The sequence below is a fragment of the Dipodomys ordii genome, unplaced genomic scaffold (genome assembly GCF_000151885.1).
Source record: "Dipodomys ordii isolate 6190 unplaced genomic scaffold, Dord_2.0 Scaffold31, whole genome shotgun sequence".
NCBI lineage: Eukaryota > Metazoa > Chordata > Mammalia > Rodentia > Heteromyidae > Dipodomys > Dipodomys ordii.
The window spans coordinates 2,744,215-2,757,755 of record NW_012267247.1 but is presented as its reverse complement, the minus strand read 5'-3'; the positions used below and the strand labels follow the sequence as shown (position 1 = coordinate 2,757,755).

General features: G+C 48.5%; 1 non-coding gene across 1 annotated transcript; it reads left to right on the top strand.

The window, feature by feature from the left end:
- The first annotated feature begins 4,908 nt into the window (after positions 1–4,908).
- Positions 4,909–4,980, top strand: Trnat-cgu. The gene has a single exon. It is a non-coding gene; the product is annotated as a tRNA-Thr (tRNA).
- The last annotated feature ends 8,561 nt before the right edge of the window (positions 4,981–13,541 follow it).

Below are 13,541 nucleotides of genomic sequence, written 5' to 3'. Positions count from 1 at the left end.
AAAGGTGTGCAGCCACAGGTGACCTCCCGTGTTAGTGAACCAGCATTATTGGGTCACACAGCACACACAGGTTGCTGTGGCTTGCAGCAAGAAGGGTTGCTTTACCACTTTCCCTGTTCCATGTTTGACTAGCACTTTGCCATTCATAGTTGTACTCTCCTGAGGCTAGTTGGGTTGGAAGGGCCAACTGGCCACCTGCCATGTCTGATACGTGTTGCTGATTGGCTGGGACAAGTCCTTGTGGCCTTTCTGTCTTACACGGTATTCTCAGAACTGTTCGAAAAGATAGGGAAGGCAGAAGCTGCAAGGTGGTTTAAGCTGAAAGCTTGACACTCCATCATAGTCATCAGTTGTTCCGGTCAAAGCAAGCCATGTGTCTAGGCTATACGAAGAAGGGGGAATAGGCCGCAGCTCCAGATGGTCAAAGCTGCAAAGATTATGTGTCTGCATCGAATATACCACCACACTGCTCTATTGAAAACTACAACCTCCATTCCCCCCCCCCACAACTTCTTATTTACTGCTTTAGTTTTCTCCTGATTACTTATCAGATATACTAAGTTTTGCTTACTCAAAATGTAGTGCCACTGGGCATGGTGGCAGATGCTTGCATTCCCAGCATTAAGGAAGTCTGAGCCAGGGAGGGCCAGCCTGGATTATTGCAAGACCCCATCTCAAATAGAGGAAAAGAGGAATGGTGTTGGTAGTGGTGGTGATGAGTTGGGATCCGTGCTGTTCAATTCACTGCTTTGGTCCCAGCACTGAACACAATGTCTGGCACATAGTTGGTGCTTGATGAGGGCTTGTTGAAGGAATGAATGATTGGATGGTTTTACTCTTGTACGTATGAAGGTAAATATGGCCTGCTTCTTGCCTGCTAGGAACTCTGAGTTCTGGAACCAGTTCCTACACTTTGGTCAGATTTCAAGTATGGCCAGGTGCCAGTGGCTCACACCTATAATCCTAGCTACTCAGGAGGCTGAGATCTAAGGATCATAGTTCAAAGCCAGCCTGGGCAGGAAAGTCCGTGAGACTCTTATCTCCAATAAACCACTAGAAAACTGGAAATGATGCTGTAGCTCAAGCAGTAGAGCGTTTGCCTTGAGCTGAAGAGCACAGGGACAGTGCCCAAGCCCAGAGTTCCAGCCCCACGACCGACCAAAAAAAAAAAAAAAGGTATACATGCCAGGCACAGCTACTTTGGACATGAGGATCCTGATTTGAGGCCAGGTAGGACAAAAAAAGTTTTGAGACTGCAACTCCACCAATTGAAAAAGCTGGGTACAGTGACATACCTGTGTTATCGCAGCTAGATGAGAAACATACATTTGATACCTGAGACTACAAAAAAATAGACTGGGGTTATGACTCAAGTGGTAGAGTGCCTAACAAGCTTGAGGCCCTGAGCTTAAACCTCTGCTCAAAAAAAAAAAAAAAGAACTCCCCCCCCTGCCCTGCAAACCACAAACCTCTGATCATATATTTATCAAAATGAGTCCAGGAAATAGAAACAAGTTTCTCTCCCCTTCTCTCCTCCTTCCCCCTCCTTCCCCTTTCCCCTCTCTTCTCTCTCCTAGGAGAAAGATATAATCTGGCTCCTAGGCCTACACAACTGCGAATGGACCTGGATGGACTCCCAGTGACCCCACAAAGAATCAGTGTAGCCCAGGGTCGACGGGGACTCATGTATGACAGGGGCTCAAAGAGGAAGGGAGTAAAAAAAGTCACATTAACAATAACAACAACAACAACAAAAGGCCAGGGTCTGGGAATGTGGCTCAGTGGTAGAGTGCTTGCCTAGCATGCACGAAGCCCTGGGTTCGATTCCTCAGTACCACATACACAGAAAAAGCCAGAATTAGCACTGTGGCTCAAGTGGTAGAGCGCTAGCCTTGAGCAAAAGAAGCTTAGGGACAGTACCCAGGCCCTGAGTTCAAGCCCCAGAACTGGGGGGAAGCCAGGCATGGTGGCATTTACTTATAACCCCAGTACTTAGGAGGATGAGGCAGGAGAATTATGAGTTCAAGGTCATCCAAAGACAAAGGTAAAAATTGATTTAAGAGTAGTTTTAGGTTCCTGACCTTCTGCCCTCCCTCCCCACATGCATGTGCAGCTCGCCCTGCGTCAATATGTATGTCTGGGTCTGCTGTAGCACGTATGCAGCTCACCCCTTACCAGAGGGTACAAGTGTGTTAGATTTATATTTGAGGGCGTGGAAAAGGACTGTCCCAAATGGGGAGAGGAGGGAAGAGATAAAGACAGGGAAATGTACAAATGGGAAAAGGAGTAATTCTCTCTCTCTTTTTTTTTTATTTTTTGTGTCCAGTTGTGGGGCCTGAACTCTGGGCCTGGGCGCTGTCCCTTAGCTCTTCAACTCAAGGCTAGCGCTCTACCACTTGAGCCACAGCACCACTTCCGGCTTTTTTTCTTTTTTGCTTATGTGGTGCTGGGAAATCAAACCCAGGGCCTCAGGCATGCAAAGCAAGCGCTCTACCACTGAGCCACCTTCCCAGCCCCAGGAGTAATTCTCTTAACTGAGTAACATTAACTCCATTTCATCAAATTCATAAAACTAATTTTAGAAAACTACCTCATGAGCAGGGTGCTGGTGACTCATGCCTGTAATCCTAGCTACTCAGGGGGCTGAGATCTGAGGATTGAGATTCAAAGCCAGCAGGAAAGTCTGTGAGACTCTTATCTCCAATTACAGAAAAAGCCAGAAGTGATGTTATAGCTAAAGTGCTAGCCTCAAGCCAAAGGAGCCCAGGGATAGTGCCTAGGCCCAGAGTTCCAGCCCCAGGACTAGCAAACAACAACAAACTATTTTATGTACCACTGAAAAGGAAAAAAAAAAAGCCAATTAATTGGAAGGCTCCTTCCATTCCAACAGTTGTCTCTCTAGTTTAAAATGTGTGAAAATAGCCTATCTTAGGAGAAATGAATTAACATAATTAAATATACACCCAAATATGTCTTGTGTTTCTCTCTAGTGGTGTGACCTCAAGGTCGTTGAATTTCTCCTCCTTAGGCTTTTGGAAAACATCTCCAGTCTCTTCAGCTACCTAGTGAGACAACCCCTCCCCAAATCTCCAAAGAAAATATGCATACTTGTGTGTGTGTGTGTGTGTGTGTGTGTGTGTGTGTGTGTGTATGAGGCTAATATACAAAATTAATTTACAAAACTTTGATAACTCAACTTACTGAGTATAGTACTCACACCTGTATTCCTTGCTACTCAAGAAGTAAAGATAGAATTGTGGTTTGAGGCTAGCTGGGAAAATGTTCTGAGATCCTCATCCCAACCAATAAAAGGTGGGGCATGGTGAGGTGTATCTTGTCATCCCAGCTATCCAGGAAGCATAAATGGGAGAGTAGTGGTCCAGTCTGGCCTTGCTAAAAAGCTGAGCACCTGCGCCTATCCCAGTAAGCACAAAACCCTGCCCTGAGAGGAGGTTTCTCTTTTTCCCCACTCAGCCCTCCCTTAGAATAAATCAAAGAAAGATAATTTTTGTAAAATGAGTTGGGCACTGGTGACTTATGCCTATAATCCTAGCCAGTCAGGAAGCTGAGGATCATGATTCAAAGCCAGCCAGGGCAGGAAAGTCTAATTAACTACAAAAAGATAAGCTCGAAGTAGAAGTGTGGCTCAAGTGGTAGAGCACTAGCCTTGAGCACAAAAGCTCAGGAACAACCCCCACACCCTGAGTTCAAGCTCACACACACTTTGTGTGTGTGTGTGAAATTAAAGATCTATGAGGTAAAAGCTGTACCCAAATATATGGTAGTATAACCACTCAGACTCCTGGCCCTTTCATTTTTGTCTCTTTTTCAAAATATAACCCAAAACCTTACTTAGGCCTTTAAAGTCTCCTTTGTCCCCCACCAGCCCCAGAGCCAATCCCAGCTCCCTCTCTCCTTTATATTTCCCCATGATTTCAACTATGGTGGCTGTTGTTACCCTGATGGTAACAGTGCGATCCTCCACCTGGAGCCCTTAGGGTACCAAATGCATGATGTTGCAAAAAATGTTGAGAACACATCCAAATGGAGACCAGGAGGTTTATTATACTATACACAACCCAGACGCATCTGGTAACGTGTGTGGAGAGCTCTCTAACACCACCGGTATTTATGATGAAATAGTAGGTTGGGTCTGGCTCAGATTCAACTCCGATGTTCTCTTTTTATCTGACACCTGGCCGGTTTAACCATTCTTGCTGTCCCACTGTTATCAGTTGGGCCCAGAGATCTCAAGGTCAGTGCCTTCATTAAACTTGTCATTACCACACAGATGATCGAGCATGGCTTTCAACCAAGGATTCTGCCAGAACCCATCAAAGGCAGGTGTCCATCCTTCAGATAAGTAGTTTTCTTTGGCAACTCTTAAGCCCCAGGAGTCATGTCCTCCAGTAACCCCTGCCTCACCCAGGGTAAGATACCCTTTACCAGTTCCCAGCTGGGCAAGTAGGAAAAGTTGTCCTTCCCAAGTTCACTTTACCACATATTGTAACCCCCATTGAGGGAAAGCTTAAAGCAAGAGAAAACCGAACCCGTGTGCTTTTAACCGAGTCATCACAGTGTTCACTCTGAATTTCCTGGATGCTGTGTCAGCACCAGCCGAGATCGCGGCTGCACCGCGGCCGGCGAGGCTTTTCTCCAGCTACCGCGTCCAGGGCCCGCGGCTCCAGCGTCCGCCTCGAATCTCTTCCCGCGCCACCGCCGGCTCCAGGGGGGCCGGGTTCGCAGGCACTGGGCAGAGGGAAGCCTAGAGTTGCCCAATCAGCGGGCCCGCGGGGGCTGGTGGGCGGTGCTTCACGAAGGGGGCGGTGCTCAGCGGCGGCTGCTCCACCCTCCTCACCCGTACCGCCTCCCCTCCACTGAGAGCTTCCACCGTCTGCTCGGCTGTCAGGCGCGGTGGCCAAGTGGTAAGGCGTCGGTCTCGTAAACCGAAGATCGCGGGTTCGAACCCCGTCCGTGCCTGTGGTTGGAGGTGGGGACTTGCTGGTCGTAGGTTTGGTGTCTGTACTCCTCCACTCTCCAAGGGAGCTTTTTTTGTTTTCCTTTTCCCGTTTTGGTTCCAACATCTTCCAGTCTCACTTCCGCCCCCAAACTGCACTGGACAGGACAGATCAGGGCAGGGGCGGGGCAGAGCGGGGCAGCGGCTGCAGCTCGCAAAACCCAAGACGCGGCCTGTCCGATCTGTGTGGTGGGGCGTCTGAGCTTCCGGGCAGAGGGTTCCGGCTTCTGCACGGTCCTTTGCAGGACCGGTTGCACAGGTCCTGCCCTCCTCTTTGCCTCCGATGGCTGCCTCATCCGTTCCCAGCCCCGGGGGAGCGGCCCCGGGGGCGCTGACGCTGCAATCGGGCGCCCAGCCAGTAGGTCACTGTCTGAGTCTTTTGTAGGGTAAGATGGACCCATGTCACCTAGCATGGCACGCAGCACTTCGGATCCGCGGCTCTTTTGTTGGACCAGACTGTCCCCCTTTTCAACCGTGCTCCGGAGTCACGCCTAGGACGTCACCTTCCTTGACACACCATACACACCCGGAGAAAAAGGGGTTAAACTTTCCCCAGGGCTGGTTGCCTGGTGGGCCCTGGGGAGCTTCAGGGGAAGTGCATGTGGCCACTCTTGGGTAGTCTGGAGGCGGGATGGCCAGCGCCGGCAGATAGGAAATCGCGATCCCAAATGGAAGCGCTGCTCCTGGCTTTGGAAGGGAATTGCAAGCCCGGAGTGTCAGTGCCGGCCTGAGATCCGCGGGGCCTCGTTTGCCTTTAGTGCACGACAGTCCCCATATCCGGTAACAGGAACAGAGAGGCCCAGTGCTGTTGAGTATTGCTGTGAATCCTTTCCTGCCCTTGGGATTTCTGACTCGCAAGAGCTGCTTGGCAGGGCATGGGTTTTCTGCAGTAGCTGGAACAGAGACTTCCACCCCAAAGGGACCGGGGTGGGAGTTGAGCCAAGCCAAAATCAATGAGAGACAATGCACAGGTGCTGCAGAGACAGGGACAGGGGTCAGGTGTGGATCACAGGCCAAGGTCAGTAAGAGGAGATGGAAGCCAGGGTGTGGAGAAAGCTTGCAATTACCCTGAGGAGTTGCATCTACCCTGGCGGCTGTGGGGCTGGAGGGAGGTCATTGGTTTAGCAGGTGAGGGGGGCAGAGAGGGAATTAACGATACTGCCCTTCATTAAATTGCTTTCTCTCTGGATTTTGACAGCCTCTGTTGTTAAATTTGTCTTTATTTTTGCCAGTCCTGGGGCTTGAACTCTGGGCCACAGCATTGTCCCTGAACTTTTGTGCTTAAGGCTAGTGCTCTACCACTTGAGCTACAAGCTCCACTTCTGACTTTTTGGTGGTTAATTCAAGATAAGAGTCTCATGTGTTTTCCTACCTAGGTTGTCTTAGAAGTAGAATCTCAGCTTCCTGAGTTGCTAGGATTACAGGCCTGAGCCACCAGCACCTCACTCAGTTGTGAAATTTTAAAGAGGTATTTCTTAAATGCCTTGTGACCCAGAAGTTGCCATTTCTTCCAATCCAAAGGCTTAGAGACTTTTTAAGAACTTGCTTATCTCTTCAGGGTGGCCAAGCTGGCAACTCCCAGCAGCCCCCTTCACAGTGAGACCTGGCCATGGCCACTCCATGATGTGGAGTATGTGGCCCTAGCCCCTCGTGTAGGCAGAATCACCCTCCCTGATGAGCAGGACTGGAGCTACAGAAGCTCCACTCATCACTGCAGGGTTCCCAGGCCCACCTACTGCTGCACTCAGGGTCTTAGAACTAATGTGGGGTAGCCATGCTAGCAGACCCCTTCATCTGTGGGTCTCTACAACCTCCAGGATTTTTTTTTTACAATATATAATCTATTTTACATCAGGCATCCTCCTGTGGAGGATTATTATTTAACTTAAAAGCAGAGACGGATGCCCGTGATTCACACCTGTAATCCTACCTACTCAGGAGGCTGAGATCCTAGGATCATGGTTCAAAGCCAGCCCAGGCAGGAACCTCTTTGAGATTCTTTTTTTTTTGTTGGTCGTGGGGCCTGAACTCTGGGCCTGGGGCACTATCCCTCAGCTCTTCAGCTCAAGGCTAGCATTCTACCACTTGAGCCACAGTGCCACTTCTGGCTCTTTCTGCTTATGTGGTGCTGAGGAATGGAACCCAGGGCCTCATGCATGCAAGGCAAGCGCTCTACCACTGAGCCACCTTCCCAGCCCCTCTTTGAGATTTTTATCTCCCATTAACTACCAAAAAAAAAAAAAACAGAAGTGGCACTGTGGCTCAAGTGGTAGAGCACTTGCCTTGAGCTGAAGAGCCCACAGACAGCCCCCAGGCCCAGAGTTTAAGACCCATGGACAACAACAACAGAAAAAGGAGAAATTGGCAACTACTGCCTCCTCTAGAATAGAAGGACAGATTTTAAAGCCTTTTATTGTACAATGAAATGTGAATTCTAAACTCTCATCAGTAAGATGAAAGTAGTAATGCATTCTAAGGAATGCGTCTGCTCTTAGTGGGTACCCCTGACCTTGACTATCATGGCCTCAATTCCACAAGACTCTCCTGCATTTTATGTAATAGCATTTTTTTTTTTTTTGGTTAGTTGTGGGGCTTGACTCTGGACCTGGGTGCTGTCCCTCAGCTCTTTAACTCAAGGCAAGTACTCTACCCCTTAAGCCACAGCACCACTTCCAGTTTTCTGGTGGTTAATTGGAGATGAGAATCTCGTGGACTTTCCTGCCTGGCTGGCTTTGAACCGACATCCTCAGATCTCAGTCTCCTGAGTAGCTAGAATTACAGACGTGAGCCACCAGTGCTTGGCTAGCACTTTTTTTTTTTTAAGTTTGTGTGGTGTGGGGGGAAGGAAGGGAGGTGTTCTGGGGCTTGAACTCAGGACCTGGGCACTGAACCTTGAGCTTCTTTCTTTCTTTTTTTTTTTTGGCGGGGGGTTGGTCGTGGGGCTTGAACTCTGGGCTTGGGCGCTGTCCCTCAGCTCTTCAGCTGAAGGCAAGAGCTCTACCGCTTGAGCCATAGCGCCACTTCCGGTTTTCTAGCGGTTTATTGGAGATAAGAGTCTCATAACTTTTTTGCCTGGCCTGTCTTCAAACAAGGATCCTTGGATGTCAGTCTCCTCAGTTGCTAGGATTATAGGCATGAGGCATCAGGGCCCTATGTACAGTAGTATTGTATTATATTGTATTTTTGTTGGTCATGGGCCTGAATGCAGAGCCTGGGCACTGTCCCTGAGCTTTTTCATTCAAGTCTGCTATCATGTCCTCAGAGAAGCCTCTGGTTACTCTGGGTGAGGGTGGCTTAGTTTCTTTCTAGACCCTTTTGCAAGCCTCATATGACCAAAAGGAAGCCTGCTGGGGCTGGGACAGGGTCTCAGTTGTGTCTTTCTCTAGCACATGCAATAAAGTAGGGTCTGACTTCAGAGTTAGGGAAGTCTTCCCTGAGGAAGTGACCTCATGTATGGGCTCTTCAGGATCAAGCTTTTTTTTTTTTTTTTTTTGTCGGCGTGGGTCTTGAACTCTGGGCCTGGGCGCTGTCCCTGTACTCTTCAGCTCAAGGCGAGCGATCTACCTATTGAACCACAGTGCCACTTTTGGTTTTCTCGTGGTTTACTGGAGATCAGAGTCTCACAGACTTTTCTGGCTAGGCTGGCTTTGAACCATGATCCTCACATCTCAGCCTCCTGAATGGCTAGGATTACAGGCGTGAGCCACTGGCACCCAACTTCTTCAGGATGAATAGAAATTTTCTGGAATTGGGCTGGGAAGGTGGCTCAGTGGTAGAGCGCTTGCTTTGCATGCATGAGGCCCTGGGTTCAATTCCTCAGCACCACATAAGCAAAAAGAAAAAAGCCGGAAGTGGCACTGTGGCTCAAGTGGTAGAGCTAGCCTTGAGCTGAAGAGCTGAGGGACAGCGCCCAGGCCCAGAGTTCAGGCCCCATGACCGGACCCAAAAAATAAAAAAAAAAAGAAATTTTCTGGAATAATACAAGACCTTGGGTCTTTTAGTTTAGTTTAGTTTTGCAGTATTGGGGGTTGAACTCAGGGCCTTGCTTTCACTACACAGGTATACTACTACTTGAGCCATGCCTCCAAATCTTGATGCTTTATATTTCAGGTCCGGTCTCACATTTTTTCCTGGGTAGCCTAGAGCAATAGGAAAAGAAGATAGGGACCAATATTACCAGACCTGTCTACAGTCTGCACTCTAGGAGGGCGAGGAAGGGAAACACACACACACACACACACACACACACACACACTGATGAAGATTTCATTCTGCAGAGGCCCAGGCCCTAGGGGAGTTGAGTGTGCAGAATTTGTCATACCTGGGAAGGGTGGGAAACAGGTATGAGCAGAGGTTGACCATCTCTCCCTTTGCTCATTGGATGTGGGTTGTCAAGGGAACCTTCAACCAGATGTCTCCAACAGAGGACAGTGTGTTGATAGCATGTCTGGCAGCTGGGGCAAGTCCTTCATGAAAGGGTGACCATCAAGACATGTAGAAGAAACGAAAAGTCAAGAATCAGTTCTACTATAGATGGCAAGGGTGAAGATAAGACTCAGAGCTCTGGCCCACAAGCCTGGGTTCTTGACTAGGAACCCCAGCATCTTCATACATGTACCCTGCCCATCAAGTCTTGGAGATCCTTGAGTAAGGCAGCCACATCCCGAGTCAACAGCAATGCTGCTCCAAGGCCAGCACAGCATTGGCTGAGATTTGCTGACAGCTGGGAAGGACTGATGCCTTTGGGGCCAGGCTGTCTCTCTCCTGCTTCTAGGGGATCCGGATCATGTCTTCTTGGGAAACCAAGTAAACAAAAGGTGCTCTTGGCATGTTGGCTGAATGGATCAAGGTTCAAATAAACGATCAAGGAGTCAGATGCATCAACAGCTATTCTTCCTAGAGTTATGGGACAATCAAGCTAGGAGAAGCTTGCAAAAATAATAATAACCACATCCCAATTTGCCAGTGAGGAAACTGAAGCTCAGAGGCAGGAAATGACTTCTGGAAGGTTGCACAGGAAGTGGGGAACTGAAATGGGCTGGAATGTAGACAAAACTAGTAATCCCAGTGAAGTTTTTTTCCTGTAGTAAAGCGCTCCCTGGCCTGCCTTGCTTTCTCCTGAGCCTCTCCCTCTGTGCAAAGCATCTGGGCCAAGGAAATAGAGTCTAGGGAAAATGTCATCTGAGCAAACTACGTGTAGAATGAGTCTCAGGGATCCCATGGTGAGTGACATACAAATTACATCAATTATTTCCAGTCCTTTTCTCTCTGGTTGCCAGGATGCCCATGTCTTCTGCCAAAGTGCTCCTCCTCCCTCTCCCCCTCCCCTCTCTCCCCCTCTTCCTTCCCCTATCCTCTCCCTCCCTCTTTCCCTCCCTCCCCTTCTGCCTCCCTCTTTCCTTCCCTCCTCCTCCTTTCCCCTCACTTTCTCTCCCCTCTCTCCTCTCTCCTCTTTCTCTCCTTTCTCTTCTCTTCTCCCTCTCTCCCCCTTCGCCTCCCTCCTCTCTCTGTCTTCTTTCTCTGCAAAAGGCTGAAAAGAGAACAGAGCATAATCAATTCTATTGATACAGAAGCAGCAACTGATGGCTAGACAGTCCAGAAGAGGAAAGGGAGTGGAAAGAGACTAGTATAAAGTGCCCTTGATCTTGTGGGAATCACCTCTTCACCCCTGGGCTTGCATCTGCTAGAGCCTGAGCTTTTCTTCCCACCTGCTGCCTGGCCACACTGTGTGTGGGGATGGAAGTTAGGTTAGGAGTTCATCACTAGCAGAGAGTGGAACACAGCTTTGCTATTATGTACCTTGCTGACTTCATGCATGGGAGACCGAGGGGCATGTGGGCTCCTCTGCTCTTGGGGGCTGTGTTTATGCTCTGAGAGAATATGTATGCAGTCAACAAAGTCACTGGTTCTTGGGGTGTTAATGTCAGGTTGAAATGCATTCTTCTGGAATGTTTACTGATTATGCATTATGTGCCAGGCTCTGGGGTATAGCAGGATGCAAACTGATGAGAATCTCTGCCCCTCTGAAGCTCCCATTCTGACAGTTGGAGGCAGAAAAAAAGTAGAAGCAGGGAGACAGATACCAAAAACTGGGAAATTAGCCAGATGCCTTTGGCTCACATCTGTAATCCTAGCTACTCAGACTCAAGTTTGAGGATCACAGTGCAGATCTAGCCTGAGCAGGAAAGTCCATGAAACTCTTATCTCTAAGTAACTACCAAAAAACTAGAAGTAGAGCTTGGCTCAAGTGGTAGAGCACCAATCTTGAGAGAAAAAGCTAAGGGACCTTGAGTACTGCCCCAGCACTGGCATGAAAAGTGTGGCATGTTAGGACTGAGAAGGGCTATGGAAGGGGAATAGCTTTGATGGCAGATAAGTGATGGGCAGGGGGCTGTGATTTAGAATGGGGGTGTCTAAAGCCACATGCCAGTGGCTCATGTTGGTCATCCTAACTACTTGGGAGGTTGAGATTGGAAAGGTGGCAGTTCAAGATCAGCCCAAGAAAGAAAATCCTTGAGACTATCTATCTCAATGGAAGAAGCTGGGTGTGGTAACATCCTAGCTACACTGAGAAGCCTAAAATATGAGGATCGAAGTACAGAACTGAGCAGGAGGTGAGACCCTATTTCAAAAGTAATCGGCGCAAAAAGGGCTGGAAGCCTGGCTCAGCCGAACACCTGCCTAGCAAGCGCAAGGCTCTGAGTTCAAACCTTACTACTCTTCTCTCTCTTCCAACTCTGAAATTCTGTCCCCAAGGCAGGTTGATCCTTATCAATCATTGAGATGGATTTGTCCAGCAAGGACCTTAACATTTTCCATGTCTTGACAGGTGTGGTGGTACATCCTTGGAATCCCAGCTGCTTGGGATGCAGGAGGATCTCAAGTTTAAGGCCAGTCCATGCAAAGATAGCAGACCTTGTCTCAGAAGCAAAAGACAAACCAAAGAGTAGGAGATTGGCTCAAGTAGTAGAGTAGATGCCTAGCATGTGCAAGGCTCGCCACTCAATCTCCAGCATTACACACATATTAGAAAAATCCATCTTGCACCATACATCCTCACCCTTCACCTCACTTCAGGAGCTATGAAGTTGGCTTGCCAAGGAGCCTGACTCTTGGGGGATGGGCCTCATTAATGGAGGCAAAGAGAATAGAAACCACAGGTCAGACTTGGAGAGGTGAATTACCTTGTGGAAAGAGCAAGAATGGCCTAAGAAGTGCCTTGGAGACTGAGCTTGGCTGAGATGCTTGCTCAGACCAGGAGGTCAAAGTATGGTGGTGAAAAGTGCATGGGACCAAGGGAGAACTGAGGGGACAGGGACTGACCTCAGGGTTGCACTTACTGCCCAAGGGATCCTTGACCCTGCCCAGTAATCTCAGTGGTACAATGTGAGCAATAATACCACCTCAGTCCTCGAGACCTTGTGGCATTGTAAAAAGGATCTGGGTACAAGGTCTTGGCATGCAGAGGTTTTTCATTAGTGGAGAAGTGTCAAGACCATCACCATGGCATGGCCCCAAGGCCGCGGAATGAAATCAATGGCTTGGAAAACAGCAGGACAACATAGAACTTGTGTTGAGTGCAAACAGGTTGCTTCATGAAATTTTCCTTTTATTTATGCACACGTGACTACATCACGCATATCTTATACATGTACACATTCCTTATTACAGGGCATGATGGCGAACATTTAGAAAATCACTATTATAAGGCAGTGTTTCTCTTTTCCTTTTTCTTAGGTCTGAAACCAGGATTTGAATTCAGTATCTGATGCTTTCACTCTCCTTGGCTGGCACTCTACCAAATGAACCATGTCTCCAACCTCAAGGGCTGGGTTTTTAATTTTTTTTAATATTTTACATGATTATTATCATGGCTTGAACTCAGGCCTGAGCACTATCACTGTTTGTGTGTGTGTGTGTGTGTGTGTGTGTGTGTGTTTGGGTCCAGTCATGGGGCCTGAACTCTGGGCCTGGGTGCTGTCCCTGAGCTCTCCAGCTCAAGGCTAGCACTCTACCACTTGAACACGTCCAGCTTTTTTCTTTTTGCTTATGTGGTGCTAAAGAATTGAACCCATGGCCTCAGGCATGCAAGGCAAGCACTCTACCACTGAGCCACCTTCCCATCCCCATCTGGAAGACTCTGATCTCTAATTAAGCACCATGAAGTCTGAAATGATAGAGTGCCAGCCTTGAACAACAATAACAACAACAAAAAAAAAACAAAAAAACAAACACGGGGCCGCCTTCCCAGCCCCATTTTTTTTTTGTTTTTTTGTTCAAGGCTGGCACTCTATCATCCAGACGGGGATGGGAAGGTGGCTCAGTGGTACAGTGCTTGCCTTGTATACATGAGGCCGTGGGTTTGATTCCTCAGTACCACGTAAGCAGAAAAAGCTGAAAGTGGCACTGTGGCTTAAGTGGTAGAGTGCTCACCTTGAGCTGAAGAGCTGAAGGACAGCACCCAGGCCCAGAGTTCAGGCCCCACGACCACTAGCTTAGTGATCCTCAGCTCTCAGCTCTCTGA